Below are 17,239 nucleotides of genomic sequence, written 5' to 3'. Positions count from 1 at the left end.
ATCATTTGTAAACATCAAAGCATGATTCTTACGTTAACCAAATCGAATTAAGGTAAACATAGAATCTGTCCAGAAATGACAGGTTTACTAAATTAATTATTTAGTGATGATGCAAAAGCATGATTAGACCAAACCAAGTTTACCAACTTGTTGTACATACCATAGGAACATCAGAAAGTATAGTGCCAACCTCTAATTAAATTATTTAACGTCCTTTTCTAATTTATTTAGTTAATTAGGTGATTAAAGCAACATATAGTAAAACTATATAGAAAAACCTACAAAAATTACAGTAGCTATCTCATGCTTCACATAGACTACCATAAAAATTTCAAAGGAATTGGTCAAGCAGAACTTGCTGTATAAAAAATAACAGATGGCAGGGCTATTTCTAGCATAATTAGGAAACCCTAATGAAAAGTGTCAAGCAATAGATTTCACATTTTTCCTAGCATCATTCTAGCATAAGAATGGCACTCACCAAATTTTACCTTTACTAGATCTATAGAAAAATTATGAAAATTCACACAAGATCCATCCATGCAAACAAGAGAATTTCCTAACTCCTACATACAGTGTCCAAAATATATGAAAATTTAACTACAAGCTATTCATGATATGAGCAGTACACCATAAAAATTTCATGCCATTTGGAGCTACATAGAAAAAGATATAATTACCCCTATTTCCCTCATGATTAAAAGAGATAATTAGCAACTCCATTTTTCATAACAGAACATGGCATAAATTATATTTTTAATATAAACTAGACATTATCATGAACTCAACAAAATTGGAACCACATCATTTGGATCTACCAACTAGGAGATACACATTTTTGAATATATACACAAATCTGTGAAAAGAATAAAACAACCAGAAAATGGAAAACCTAATCCTACGGCTGGGCCAGCCCAGAAGAATACGGCGGCTCACGAAGCACGCGCTGCCATGGCCCAGAACTCAGCACGGCCCAGGTCAGGCTCCTGCCTCAGCTCAGCGACTAACGCGCGGGTCCCGCACGACAGAGAGACAGACAGGGGAGGAAGAAAGGACGGCGGCGTAGCTCGTCGCCGGTGATAGCTCCGGCGAGGCCATCGGTGCCAATGTGTTCGCCTCACCCGTGCGCACCTAGTGGTACCCTCAATCTTAGCTATTTCTGCGGATAAAGGAAGTGACGATGGCCATGGCGGCGCACGGCCACGGGTTGGCCGGCCCGGCGAGGCGATGGCATTACGGCCCTAGTGGCCTACTCTCCGAGCATCAGTAGCACTCACAGGACCTAGCGCAAGGGAGAGAGGGGACGGTAAGAGGCTCGAGCAGCACGGCCATGTGCGAGCTCGGCCGACGGCGGTCATGGCGACCCGGTGGAGCCGCGCTCACGGTGAGCTCTACCTGAGGCGAAAATGGAATGACGGTGGGGTCGCAGACGTGGAGGAGCTCACGGTGGTGCTGTGGCTCAGAGGAATCGGACCAAGGCGCTCGGTTGAGGGGGATTTTGGCTCGGCGGCTGGCACGGCGTCCCGGTCGCCGTGCTCATGGAGGAAGGAGATGGCAAGTCTGTGAACTGGCGAGATGAAGAGCCAGTGGCGAGGCGCTGGCTTTCATCTGGAGCACGGACACATGACGTGGAGGCGCTGGCAGAGCATGCGCGCCACGCGGTGATCAGCTCCTGAGCCGGTCGGCCACGGCGGGCTCTGTCGGTTTTCTGAAACTTTGATTCAGTGTTCTACGACGACGACTGACAGGCGAAATTAACAGTGTTGGATCTCTTAAACCGTGATGAGTTAGTGGAAGTAATGTATACAAAAGTTGTAGAGCTATGGTAGGGCTACAACTTTGATTTAGAAATCTATAGCTAATTCACCCTGTATCCTGAGTTGTATCAAGCCAAAGTTGGCTCGATCCAACTGGAATGGCATCTATGACTTAGAAAATTTTTTGAGTAAGAAATCAGCAGGGAAATATGAATTGTGGGCCTTGTTTGAACATGTTCTAGCCATTTTCATGAGTTGATCATAAAACAACTTTTGTTCCTTGATAAGTTGGCTACAACTTTGGTAAAGGGTGCACAGCCATGCAAGGTCTCTAAGTTGGTCTTTTGAATCAGTCAAACAGTGACACTCTATAGGTCATTCTAAGTCAAACCTCCACTTGAGGGCATTTTTGTCATTTTGATCCACATGAACAATGTCCCATCAATTACCCTAAGTGTAGTTAAGGTGTATTAGACCATAATCAACCACTTTACACAAGTGCTACACCAACTTCTACTGATCACATGTGATGAAGCAACAAAACAATCCATTTCACTCTAATGTTGCAATTCCATGCTTCACATGTTTCATGACTTTGTTGTTATTTTATACTTGTCATATTACTACTATGTTGCCATGTTTCAAGGTATGAGAAACTCATGTTGCATTCACATGTTTCACTACCACCATTCACAAGCAATTCAGGTATGAAACAAACATAATTGCGAATGTTGCATATGCATGTTTCAGTACAATGGCATAATGAGATAGATGATGCATATGTTTATGAAATGAAATGCACTGTAGTGGAAGCCAAACACCTAGGGTGTTACAATCACTGCCTCGTTCGGTCAGAATATTCAATGGTGACTGTATGATAGCTGTGGTCAGAGATTAGAATCTCTGTGATCTTCCAACGTACAGACTTCAGTATGTATTTTGAACATCAGGCTGCATAACAATAGCCTTGTCGCTGCCTTGCCTAGTGTGCATATTCTAGTACGCACAATTCAAAGCAAGCTGCATGCATGACTTATCATTAATAGACACCAACAGCACCTTGGAAACTAATAAGTCCCATGTCAAATCGGCTCAATGGTTGGACTGGACCCTTGCCGACAATCTGCATGCAAGCAGCTAGAAAGCACGATTGTAACACGTTTAATCGGCCAAATTTGATTAAGGAAGTAGTGGCCACGATTAAAGCATGCATACATAATAGACTAATTTTAATAAAAACGAAAATGCCCCCCGGGCCTTAAAGGCATCAAAGTAAATTCGGTGGAGGATCTTCTCATAGCACGATGATGGCAAGCGATTCATCGGCTATTTTTACACTAAGAGCGATAACAAAGTATCAGCCATATGAATTCATCCACAAAAGTATGCATAACCGAAATACAATATTTCGGCTTTTGAAATAAGTCATTGATAAGAAAAATAATTTGGCAACCCTCCATAATATAAAGATCTATACCAAGGATCAAAATAAGGAGCTGAGGAATAACGATGCATACCTAGGGATGAATTCCATATCGGCATAGGCAGAGAATATGGATGATGCCATGACCAATAATTTTGATGATTTGGTACAAACCTTCAACTTGGCAATTGCTTCTTGAATCTCTTTCCCCCATTGACTTCATTGCACCATTTGGTTGAGCATCATCCTTCTGAGCTTGAATATTTTTTCCTAGGAACCCACGCCAAGCCTTTTTCTTTCAGCTTCTCTGCACTAAGCTTTTGTAACTTGTTTTCTTGCCACTTTGGTAAACCGATTGAGCATCTCGGTTTTATTTCTATCTTGAACAGCAGCAATTCTTTCTTGATTTTGGGCACTCTCACCTTCTTTTGTTCAGATTTTGCATCCAGAATATCAATAGATGATTTCCCCATGTCTTTGCCATCAATAGCCGGATTTTTTACCAATCTAATCGGCTTTTCAATAATTGAATTCAGATCTGAACTTTTCTTTTTTTGACCATCATACTTCACACGGTAAACTTGTTTTACCACCCTCTTCTTAGGTTGAGCTCCGGACCGATTTTGATCAAAACAGTCTTTATAATATGATGATTTCTCTGAGTATCTAGGAGCTGCATACTCTATGTATTATGGCCTAAAATATGGCGGAACATGTGCCTCTTGATCAAACCAGCCCCAAGATGAATAAGGATAAACATATGTGGGTCGTGGTCCATATGATGTGGGAATTGGCTGCTCAAAAGGAAAACATGTTGCTGCCGTGTGAGATCTATCTCCTTGCCAATTCCACTCTTGAGACTCATGCTTTGGAGGCAATCTTGATGATTGGACTTTCTTTGGCCGTTTGGCGACATTTGTTTCTGCTTCCTTCTTGTATTTAGCTAGATGTTCCTCGAAGCTGAGCGTCGACCCTCTACTCTTCTGCTTGTCACGACCTTTACCTTCAATAGCTATGTGAGCATCCTCTTTCCTTTTCCCATCTTGATAGACGCACTCCAAAGGAGGATCTTTAGCCGATTCCCCTTGCTCAATGGGATCAATCGGCCTTTGTTTTAGCCGAAGAGATTTCACCTGCCCCCAGTGTCTTCTAAAATTGGGATCACTTTGTTGTCCTCTGAAATATCTTTTATCTGCAATTCATGGACAACAATCTTGTCTTCACTTGAGGGCTCCACGTCTTTCTCTTGAACTTTGAGTGAATCGGCCAATGCAAGCCGATTCGAAACCTGTTTGCCATCAAAACCAATTGAATCCAATTGGTCTATTTGTTAAGCTTCAGAAAATATCAATCGTCGTTTATCAATGGCCAATTGGATCACTCGACGAAACATATTGCAATTAGAAGTATTATGATCAGATGAGTTATGCCACTTGCAATATGTAAACTCTTCTAAATTTTGAACAAATGGCAAAGCATTGTGGTCAATGATTCTAATAAAATTATTCTTGAGCAAGATATCAAAGACATGATAAAAAAAGTAAAGTCAAAGGTGTACTTTGATTTCTTGAGCCGATTTTGTTGTGGAGTCGCTATAAAGCTTGGCAAACGAAGGGATCAGATTTAATATCAATCCATTCGGCCACACCTTTGCAATTGCTTTTGAGAAACATTAATTTTGACAAACTACCACTATCGGCCTTGCCATATGGCACAATGTGCTGGCTGATAGAATCTGAATTTATTTTATCATCCACAAGTAAAATACCTTCCTCAATCGATCTTTTAAAACTACTAGAAAGAATATCGCTAATAGATGTAGCATTTGAAACAATATGACTAGATTGGAAATTTGGTAAACTACTTGTCCCTTGTGCCTTGCTGATCAGGCCGGAGAAGTGTATATCCTTGATTTGAATGACGTTGCTCTTCATCTCTAGAAACCAATCAACAAGAGGGGTCAAATCACCCGGAAGCACCTCGACAACTGCAGGAACAGCGGAAGTCGGCCTAGCCGACTCAGGGCAAGCGGCAGAGGCAGTCAGCCTGGCCGACTGGGAAGTCAGCCTAGCCAACTCAGAGCAGGCAGGAGTCGGCTCAGCCGATTCTGCACAGACAGGCAGCCCTCCTTTGTTGCTCATAGGGGCTTGATCTCCATCAATGATGCGGTAATCACTAGATAAGTATACAACCCCTTCAGCTCCTAAAAAATCAAGTCTAGCTGATTTCTGGCGCTTTCCATGCTTTTCAGTAGCAAGACTTATTTTTTGAAATGTGATTGATTCGGGAAGGATATTGTATTGTTCGGCTTTTGTAGCTAAACCTTTGCTTACAACCGAATCAATTCTGACTTTACTCAACATGCTAATGGGCGAAGCTTCTTTTTTCTTACTCATGGCTGATGACTCACATGTGATCGGCGTCTTGCTAATAATCCCAAAGTGGGTACAAAGCTTAGCATGACTTTCTTCTACACCTTTAACAGGTGTTCTCTGAAACTCTAAAATTGCTTCTTTCAATTCAGCAATGTCTAATTGGGAATATTTTGTTGAGTTCTTATTGATTTGGCTTCAGTTGGAAGTACTATATGAAGCCGAATTATGAGCAAGAACGTTTGCATATAGTGCTGAATTTTGAGAGCAATTGGCTAAATAATTAATATTGTCATAGCCAATTCTCTCATTCATCGGCATGTCTTGTGGTGGAACCACATATTGTGAACTTATAGCCGATGAATAAGGACTTGTATGTTGTATGTTGCTAGTATTATTAAAACTCGAAGCATGCATTGGCATCGGCTTTTGCATATAATAATCAGAATTATAACTTGCATGATGAGAACCAATGGTAGAATAAACATTAGCCAATGCAACATTCTCATTACCAATACGACTAGCAACATCAACATGAGAATTCATGGAACTTGCAAAATAATTATTAAAATCATTAGATGTATTTGCAAGTTGTACCTTGGGGTTAGTATAACAGGATGCCGAACTAGCCCTCTGATATGCCTCCAGATACGTATGTTCAGCAAATAAACTGTTGTACTTCACGTGATGATTCCGAGTGGAAATTGGCTTCGTGTGTGTGCTCCTTCCTTTGAATTTAATAATCTGATGTTGCCATGGGTAGAAGCACGGTGTAGCAGATTTCTTTTCCTCTCGTAGATGAAAATACACGCAGCAGAACCTTCAATTGTCCTCCACGTGATGACAAGCTGAGCTTTCCAGTCAAGGGTTGCTTCAATTCGGAATCTGAACTTGATGACCAATTTAAATATAGCAGATGAAAGAGATGATATGGTCAACTAGCAAGTCGTGGTAAGCCTGTCAAACACAATCGGCCTTATTAGGGCCTGATTTGTCGTCGGCTATCGGGAGAAAACGGATGCAGTCGGGCTTTCGGCCAGATTGTTTGGCGATCACGTAAAATAAATAGCTGATCAATTAAGAGTTGGCTAGGAAAAATAATTCGGCTGTAATCGGTAGCCGAATCAATCTCCCCAGCGGAGTCACTAAAAAGTGTGTTGATGTCGGAATAATCCTGGATCACACACCAGCTAGATCGCCCGGGTCATCTTGGACCGAAGAACGCAGCAGATAACCAACACACTTTCGTGGTGAAGAGTGGCGAGGTTTACAAGCAAACTACAAAAGGATAACCAACGTGCTTACGTGACGAAGAACTGGCTAGTTTTCAGGCAAACTAGCAAAGAAACCGTCGAAGCTCTCGTCCATGAGGCACCCCGTCGGGGCAAGGACGTCGCCGGGTTACCCTAGGTCGGCCGGCAAGTCTAGGACGCCATCCTTGGTCGTCGGATCAAGGGATGAACAGCATGAGGACTGAAAAAGAGAGTAAATAGGTTGAAGTAGAATAGTAGATTGATTTGTTTTTTAACGATTATATAATTGGAATATCTCCATCGTCCGTCACCCTTTATATTTATAAGGGTGGCTGGTCTTTCTGTAGAGAGGCCAAAATAGCCAAACTCAATCTAATCTGATTCGGTTAGCCGTCCGCCGCGTGAGCTGTCTTTCCACCTTTGGCTTCTAAGTAATCACGGCATTCATTGTAGAGTCCAAAATCAACTTGCTTACGTACTTGCCTTGTATATGCATAATCTTTCTATCTTTATCCCCCACGACATGCATGCTCACGCCTTACATGCATATCACTGCTACAAAAAGCATTTTTTGGGGTGGCTGGTAACCCTTTGTAGAGGCGGTTTGTCCAGCCGTCCCTACGCAAGGGTCTCTACAAATCATGTATTTGTAGGGACGGTTCCCAGGTCGCCCCTATAAATCGATTTGTAGGGACGACTGGTGTTAATATAATTATAAATCTAATATAATTACATGAAGCATACAAACACACCATGGTAAAGGAAAATTAATTAATGGCCCATTTATCCATAAATAATTAAAATACATATTTATTGATTACAATAAACAATTTCAAAGACAACAATTAGCAATAATTATACTTTACCCAATATCTTTCATACAAACCCTAGTCCAATTTCATCAAACATAAATTTACAACAACGAAATTAATAAAAAAACCAAATCCTAGATCTAGATCCACATGCACATGAAACATCTATAAAACTAACTAATGGTTCACTAAAATCAAGAAACATGGACCAAATAAGGGTATGATCTTGTTCCCCTCCCTAATTTATCCTAGTACATTTAAAACTTGGGTCTAATTTGCTTCATAAGTAGCTCAAGCACCATAGAAGAGAGAGAAAAATAAAACTCTAATTATTTACTAACCAACCATTAAAACTTCAAAAAAAAGTATGGAATAGCATTTTAATACCTTCTACAACCTCTCCACCAAAGGATTTGAGGTCAAAACCTTCCCCCTTAGTAGAGCAATTTTTGGGAGGTGCCCAAGGCCTCTCCATCTTTCTTTCACGGGTTGGAGTGAGTGACCCGAGGAGGAAAAAGATGTTGCATCTGTTTTATATGGGGGCATTTGTAGGGGCGGCTGGTGATTGAGCCGCCCCTACAAATCGGAGCTATAAATACGGGGCCATTTGTAGGGGCGACTCAATCACCAGCCGCCCCTACAAATAGCATTTCCAGGGGCGGCTGGTGATTGAGCCGCCCCTACAAATCAGACCCCATTTGTAGGGGCGGCTCGTAACACCAGCCGCCCCTGCTGTTCCATTTGTAGGGGCGGCTGGTGTCTGAGCACCCAAGCACGTCACTGTAGGGGCGGCTCCATCACCAGTCGCCCCTAAAAAAAATCGAACCGTTGTTAAAAATCGTTTTTTACGTAGTGTATGAATTGACTTTCCGTCTTTGTATCGTTTTTTGTAATCACACCATGCATGCTAAATACTCGCACATCGTGGGATCCGAATCAAAACCTGCTGCCTGCATGCACATGTAGTAACGTTTTCCAACTTTGTCGCCTCATCTTATTACACCTGCACGTGTTGATCGGCCGATGTCCGAGAAACTCCTGAGCAGGAAAGGTTCCATCATGCAGCAGCCTAGACATGTTTATACAGCAACCCTCTTCGTCGCCGTGTCTTAGGTTGCTTGCAGCTTCATGTCTTCACAAAATAACCAAGATATATCCATATGCATGTGGACAGCTCCACCGAGTAAAAATGCATACTCGGCTAACCAAGCCGCGAGTCACCATAATGCATTTGGACAAATTTGAGTGTGAACAGTGTGGCTGAAGGTTGGAGGTGATGGTGCGGCATTGCCATGACGGCTGGCCGCCGGGGTGTGGTCGTGCTGGACTGCTGGTGCCTGGGCGGAGCGCGGCTATACGACGTGGAAGTTGAGGTCCGGCGACCAGACAGGTCGCTGGTGCCAAGATTCATGCACGGAGGCTCTCTGCGAGGCTGATCTGTTCGTGTGTGGATCGTGGAGTATGAACAATGGCATGCAGGCAAGTGCCAGCTCCTTCTGCAGTTCTGCATCAGCAGGTTGGTTTGGGCAGACATACATGTCTGCCAACGTACAAGGTCTACAGCAGGTTTCTGTGCCTCATCAGTTCAGACACTTCTCGAGCAACATCCTTGCAGCATGAGTTATGTCCCCATTGGTTGTATCGTAGTTCCATCCATATGTAGCTATGTGATGCAGGACAATTTTATTTGTTGACTTGACTCTGCAGTTTTACGTGTTATAATAGTTTCTCTAGAAAATAGACATTTATGATTTCAGGATACTTTGGTAGATTTTTAGCCTTAGAAAGTAGCAACTCTAATGATCTGTGTTGGGGACAACGGATGCCTTGACGTCATAGTTCATAAGTGCATACATGATGGCGGACAATGCATATATATATGAAGGGCGGGCCTGATGGAAGCAGTAGAGTCTTACCGTCTGTGACCGAAAGGTCCCGGGTTCGAGTCGCGGTCTCCTCGCATTGCACAAGCGAGAGTAAGGCTTGTCACTGACACCCTTCCCTAGACCCCGCAGAGAGCGGGAGCTCTCTGCACTGGGTACGCCCTTATATATATATATATATATATATATATATATATATATATATATATATATATATATATATATGTGAGACATGGGTATATATATATATACCCATATCTCCTACTAATTTTATTTCTGTTTTTCATTCATACATAGTGTTGTTGTGGCAGCAAAAACAGCTTCGTTTAGCATCTTTTGATGCAAATTACCGATTAGTAGTTTTGATGTACAAATACAACCACGATTTATGCATTTATGACATTTTTCCAATTAATTTTTGTGCCCAAACATCCTTTAAATCATCAACCTTCTCTAGCAGTTTAGCAAAATATTATACCTACATTTCTATAACAAACATATATGTGCATGCAAGACTCAAAAAGTAGATGGAACTGAAGTTACCTGAGTCGCAGTTAAGTGGACTGTCTGGCTCTGGATGAGCCATCAATGCAATTATGGCCCTACAAACAGATTGGAGGGTCCATGCAGGGCTCCATGCATTCTTCAAGATATCCAAGCAAATTTCACCAGTCTAGATGAATAAATCATAACAAATATAACATATTATTATTAAAATCATCATTATTTGCATCCAAACAATATGTTACGATCAAAAAAATGTGAAGAGCACAGAGCAACTTGGGAACAGCAAAAAGGAATGTACTTCACAACTAAGTGCATTTTTTGGCACTTTAGAAAATAACCTTGAAATGCACGTTTGGGTGGAAAATTTGGTCAGAAATCGAACTTGGGGAGGTAGTAGAGGATATTGCTCTGGGGCAGCAAAGGCAAGCTGGAAGACACCACCTTCATAAGGAGTCTCTGAGGGTCCCTAATAACAAAAGAGATAGTTGATAGAAAATAATTCAAACAGTTCCTTCGTCGGGTTCTGTTTATGTCACCAAAAACTATACCTTGATGAGAGCAGTCCATTTGAATATGTTTGAATCATCACAAATCAATTGGATATCAGGATCAGCTGATTTCTCCCGCTGTACCTCCTTATACTCTTTGAAAAGCCTAGCCCTAGATGCCTATTAACATATTATTGTCATAGTCAAAGCTTCGTGTTAGAGATTGGCACCATTTGCTATTCCTAAAAACAAGAACTTCAATTCAATAAAGAAAATGCAGAACAAGATTGCAAAACAATGCAATTATTATATGTACATATGCTGATATGTTACCTTATTCATCCTACGATACTAACAAGTGCCTTTCATATCATTAAATGATAGCACCAAATTTCAAGATAAGAATGTGTTGGATTTATTATGGGCTAGGCCCATTTATATATTCAATAAATCAATAACTCTATGGCTTGTAATTGTGGGTATTATTATTTGTACCGGATTGGAAGTTAAAAGGACGTTGACTCAACTTAAATGATTGGAATTAATCCGTTTAATTTGAGAGGTTGAGAAACAGACAAAGGCGTGCCACACGCGTGCGCACGCCGCCGCCGCCGGCCGGGCCGTGGCGGGCGGGCGTGGTGTGGTGTGGTAATTTTTAGCACCCACTAACTCGACCTGACTCTTGATCTCCTGGAGTCTCTCAGTCTTCCCGGCGCATGCTTCTGTAGCCTCTTCGTTTTCCCGGCGAGTCTTCCAACTCCAGTTAAAATAGAGAACACACGTATTCCGGAAATCAGTTCAGTTGCTTGGCTTTCCTCATCTCGTAACTCTGCGCGCACGGAGGAGCGAGAGGGCAGGTGCCTCCGAAGCCCTTGTCGTTCGGGACCTTGCACGGGGGATCGGCAATTAGGTTTTTGGGGAGCGTCTACGTGACTGCCCAAGAGTCTTCGTCTCCGTACGTCATCTTCTTCTCGATCACCGGCGTCTCCTTCCTCGAGGAAACATTTTCTTCTCCTACAGCATGTCGAATGCTAGAACTTCGGGAGGGTATGATCGTTTCATCTTCTCTCTGTTTTACTTTCTACATGTTTCAGCAATTCATATGTGTTGTTCCATATGTTGCCATCAGTTTGTTTCATATGTCCAGTCTTGTCGTTTTATAAGATGTCTTATGTCTGTTTCTGCCAAATATATGCTCTGCGTATGTGTTTTATTTTTACAGTCATGTTGCTTCATATGTAGCCTTATGCTTGTTGCAAATATGAAATGTATATCATGCCAGTTTCTCTCTGTTATGATTCATGAATCAAGTTCACATGTTTTTTATCTTCATATGTTTCACATGATACATGATCTAGCATGTATTTTCACCATGGATATAATCGATATCATGATTTCAATGATTAATATTTCTTTATATGTCATCATCATGCTGTTAAATTATGGAATTAAAATGACTTGGAAATTGCCTATTATTCTAACAATCCAAAAACCTAATTTTAGGCATTTTTCTATCAGAGGTTTTGCTGCTGTGTTAAAGCCTGATCCTTTTGATGGTAAAAACTTCTTGGTTTGGAAAGCTAAGATGGAATTGTGGCTCATTGCAATGTCATGTTATCATATCTCTGATGGCAAACCTGCTAACTTGCCTCCTGAGGATGAGGCTAAGTTTAAGGCTGATGACAACCTCTTTCGAGGTGCAGTGATTAGCGCACTTGATCCAAAATTCTAGAAAAGCTATATCATCCTTCCTGCAGGGAAAGAGCTGTGGGATGCACTTGTGGGAAAGTTTGGAGTTATCGATGCTGGTAGCGAGCTGTATCTCATGGAGCAGGTGTATGACTACAAGATGGTTGAGAACCGATCTGTAGTGGAACAGGCTCATGAGATTCAGGCACTAGCTAAGGAACTTGAGCTCTTTCCATGTGTCTTACCTGACAAGTTTGTGGCTGGCGGTATAATCGCCAAGTTACCACCTTCTTGGAAGGACTTTGCTACCTCACTCAAACATAAGAGACATGAGTTCAATGTTGAAGAGCTTATTGGTACTCTTGATGTTGAGGAGAGAGCGAGAGCAAAAGACAATGGAAAGAGTGTTGAGACCTCTACTGCTAATGTGGTACAGAAGAGAAACTCTGGATTCCGCAAGTATAAAAAGAATAAAAACCAGAACAAGCAAGAGAACACAACTAATCCTGTTCAAACAGCACAGTTTAAAAAGAAGAACAACAACAAGAGAGATGGAGGCTGCTTTGTTTGTGGCAGTGAACATCACTGGGCAAGTGAGTGTCCTGAGCGCAAGTTCAAGCAGGAAAAGAAATTAGCAAATGTTGTCACTACTGATACTGGAGAAGGAGCAACTGGGTATGGTAATTCTTTACCATTTGTTCTTTCAGTATGTAATTCACCTGAGTGGTGGATGGATAGTGGTACAAACATTCATGTGTGTGCTGATGTTTCTCTGTTTTCTTCCTACCAGGTCGAGAGGTCTGGCGCCATGTTGATGGGAAATGGGTCGCGTGCTCATGTTCTTGGTGTTGGTACGGTCATTCTGAAGTTTACTTCGGGAAAGACGGTGCCATTGAAGAGCGTGCAGCATGTGCCCTCCATCAAGAAGAATCTTGTTAGTGCGTCTATGCTATGTCGAGATGGCTACAAAATTGTTCTAGAGTCGAATAAATGTGTTGTGTCGAAACATGGTTCTTTTGTTGGTAAAGGATATGATTGCGGAGGCTTGTTTCGCTTATCACTGCATGATGTGTGTAATAAAATGGTGAATTATGTTAATATTTCTGATGAGTCGAATTTATGGCATTCACGTTTCTGTCATGCAAGTTTTGGTTGTCTTATGCGGTTAGCAAATCTAAATTTAATTCCTAAATTCAATTTGGTCAAAAAGTCTAAGTGCCATGTATGTGTTGAATCAAAACAACCCCGCAAGCCTCACAAGGCTGCTGAGGCGAGGAATTTAGCACCTCTAGAACTTGTCCATTCTAATTTGTGCGAAATGAATGGAATTTTGACTAAAGGCAGTAAAAGATACTTCCTCACGTTTATAGATGACTCCACCAGGTTTTGCTATGTGTATCTCTTAAAAACAAAAGATGAAGCGTTTAATTATTTTAAGACCTATAAAGCTGAAGTTGAGAACCAACTTGAGAGGAAAATAAAGCGGTTAAGGTCTGATCGAGGTGGAGAATATTTCTCTAATGTCTTCAATGAGTTTTGTGTGGAACATGGTATTGTTCATGAGAGGACACCGCCATTCTCACCACAATCCAATGGGATTGCTGAAAGGAAAAACCGCACTCTAACAGAGTTAGTAAATGCCATGTTGAGTACAGTGGGATTATCTAAGGAATGGTGGGGTGAGGCGATTTTGACAGCATATCATGTCCTGAACAGAGTTCCAACAAAGAACAAAGAGATCACACCATTTGAGGAATGGGAAAAGAGAAGATTAAATCTCTCATATTTGCGCACTTGGGGTTGCTTGGCTAAAGTAAATGTGCCAATCAACAAAAAGCGTAAACTTGGGCCTAAAACTGTTGATTGTATTTTCCTTAGTTATGCATTCCACAGCGTTGGTTATAGGTTCTTAATTATAAAATCTGAAGTTCCTGATATGTATGTTGATACAATCATGGAATCTAGAGACGCTACATTCTTTGAGAATGAATTTCCAATGAAGAATATACCTAGTGAAACAAGTCATGAGACTATAATTCCCCATGAACACGAACTGTCTATTCCAACAGATCATGCTGAAGATTCTCATATGCATATCCCTGAGGAGAATGACACTATAGTCACTCGAAAGAGCAAGAGACAGAGGGTTGCAAAATCCTTTGGTGATGACTATTTAGTGTACCTTGTGGAAGACATACCAACCACCATTAGAGAGGCATATTCTTCTCCTGATGCTGACTTGTGGAAGGAAGTAGTAAGGAGTGAGATGGATTCTATTATGTCTAATGGAACTTGGGAGGTCGTTGACCGTCCTTATGGTTGTCAACCTATAGGTTGCAAATGGATTTTCAAGAAAAAGCTTAGGCCTGATGGTACAATTGAGAGGTACAAGGCAAGGCTTGTGGCCAAAGGATATACCCAAAAAGAGGGTGAAGATTTCTTTGACACCTATTCACCAGTTGCTCGATTGACTACAATTCGCACCTTAATTGCCGTGGCTGCCTCTTATGGTCTTATCATTCATCAGATGGATGTTAAGACAGCTTTCCTGAATGGAGAGTTAGAAGAGGAGATCTATATGGATCAGCCAGAAGGGTTCATTGCGGATGGTCAAGAGAACAAGGTGTGCAGGTTGTTAAAATCATTATATGGCCTAAAACAAGCACCTAAGCAATGGTATGAAAGGTTTGATAATACTTTAACATCTAACGGGTTCTCTATGAATGAAGTTGACACGTGTGTGTATTATCGATATGGTGGGGGTGAAGCTGTTATGCTGTGCCTATATGTTGATGACATCCTAATCTTTGGATCAAATCTCAATGTGATTAAGGAAGTAAAGAAACTTCTGTCAAGCAATTTTGAAATGAAAGATTTGGGAGAAGCTAATGTTATTTTAAACATCAAGCTTATTAGAGAAGGTGATGGTGAGGTAACTCTGTTACAGTCCCACTATGTGGAAAATGTATTAAGTCGCTTTGGTTTTAGTGACTGTGATCCTGCTCCCACGCCTTATGATCCTAGCGTGCTATTGAGGAAAAATTGAAGAATAGCAAGGGATCAACTGACATACTCCCAGATCATTGGCTCACTCATGTACCTTGCGAGTGCGACAAGGCCTGACATCTCATATGCTGTGAGCAAGCTGAGCCGGTTTGTGTCAAACCCGGGAGATGATCACTGGCGTGCTCTTGAGAGAGTGTTGCGTTATCTGAAAGGTACTATGACTTATGGTATTCATTATACTGGACATCCAAAAGTGTTGGAAGGCTATTATGATGCCAACTGGATTTCTGATGCTGATGAGCTGTATGCCACGAGCGGATATGTGTTTCTGCTTGCAGGTGGCGCTGTTTCCTGGAAGTCTTGCAAGCAGACTATCTTAACGAAGTCTACAATAGAAGTAGAACTCGCTGCATTGGACACTGCTGGAGCTAAGTCCGAGTGGCTTCGTGATTTCCTGTTGGATTTACCGGTAGTTGAAAAAACGATACCGACTATTTCAATGAACTGTGATAATCAGACTGTGATCACAAAGGTCAACAGTTCCAGGAATAACATGAAGTCCACAAGGCATGCTAAAAGAAGATTAAAGACTGTCAGAAAGTTGAAAACCTCTAGAGTTATAACGTTGGACTATGTTCACACGTCGAATAATCTGGCAAATCAATTCACTAAGGGACTGTCACGAAATGTGATAGAAAGTGCATCGAGAGAGATGGGTATGAGACCCACGTGAAAGTCTACTGTAGTGGTAACCTGCTCTATGTGATCGGAGATCCCGTGAAGTAGAGTGGTGAAACAAGCTATAAGTAGATTGAGAGGAAAGTTCCCTATGAACCTATCTCTGATGCATATCTTTCTTTCTGTAAGGCAGGATGGTGTTTACCTTAATGTATTTCGAGAGTCTTATAAAGATGAGATGTTGTCCTACAGAACATCTTCTGAGAAGTACACCTATATGAGTCAGACTGCTGGTCACAGTCTATGGGACTGGGTTATCCCTAAACACTCATGAAAGGCATAGAAGTGTGACTTATATGCTTCAAACAGCGGGGGATGCTTGTTGCAACCTAGTACCAGCGAAGGATTTGAGGGAATCTCACCTCACACAAAACTGTCAATTCAAGGCATAGTCCATTGTTCAGTTGTGACTGAGTGAAACTCTTGTTCTAGGTGGATGTTTAACTTAACAGTCTCCATCGAAACACTGGTATATCAAAGAATTGTGATTCTGGAATTATACAGTTACAAACCCTAGAGTTTGGTGGGGATTGTTGGATTTATTATGGGCTAGGCCCATTTATATATTCAATAAATCAATAACTCTATGGCTTGTAATTGTGGGTATTATTATTTGTACCGGATTGAAAGTTAAAAGGACGTTGACTCAACTTAAATGATTGGAATTAATCCGTTTAATTTGAGAGGTTGAGAAACAGACAAAGGCGTGCCACACGCGCGCGCGCGCCGCCGCCGCCGGCCGGGCCGGGCCGTGGCGGGCGGGCGGGCGTGGTGTGGTGTGGTGTGGTAATTTTTAGCACCCACTGACTCGACCTGACTCTTGATCTCCCGGAGTCTCTCAGTCTTCCCGGTGCATGCTTCTATAGCCTCTTCGTTTTCCTGGCGAGTCTTCCAACTCCAGTTAAAATAGAGAACACACGTATTCTGGAAATCAGTTCAGTTGCTTGGCTTTCCTCATCTCGTAACTCTGCGCGCACGGAGGAGCGAGAGGGCAGGTGCCTCCGAAGCCCTTGTCATTCGGGACCTTGCATGGGGGATCGGCAATTAGGTTTTTGAGGAGCGTCTACGCGACTGCCCAAGAGTCTTCGTCTCCGTACGTCGTCTTCTTCTCGATCACCGGCGTCTCCTTCCTTGAGGAAACATTTTCTTCTCCTACAGCGTGTCGAATGCTGGAACTTCGGGAGGGTATGATCGTTTCATCTTCTCTCTGTTTTACTTTCTACATGTTTCAGCAATTCATATGTGTTGTTCCATATGTTGCCATCAGTTTGTTTCATATGTCCAGTCTTGCCGTTTTATAAGATGTCTTAT

The sequence above is a fragment of the Miscanthus floridulus genome, chromosome 17 (assembly GCF_019320115.1).
Source record: "Miscanthus floridulus cultivar M001 chromosome 17, ASM1932011v1, whole genome shotgun sequence".
In the NCBI taxonomy this organism is placed as follows: Eukaryota; Viridiplantae; Streptophyta; class Magnoliopsida; order Poales; family Poaceae; genus Miscanthus; species Miscanthus floridulus.
This window is presented reverse-complemented; position numbering follows the sequence as displayed.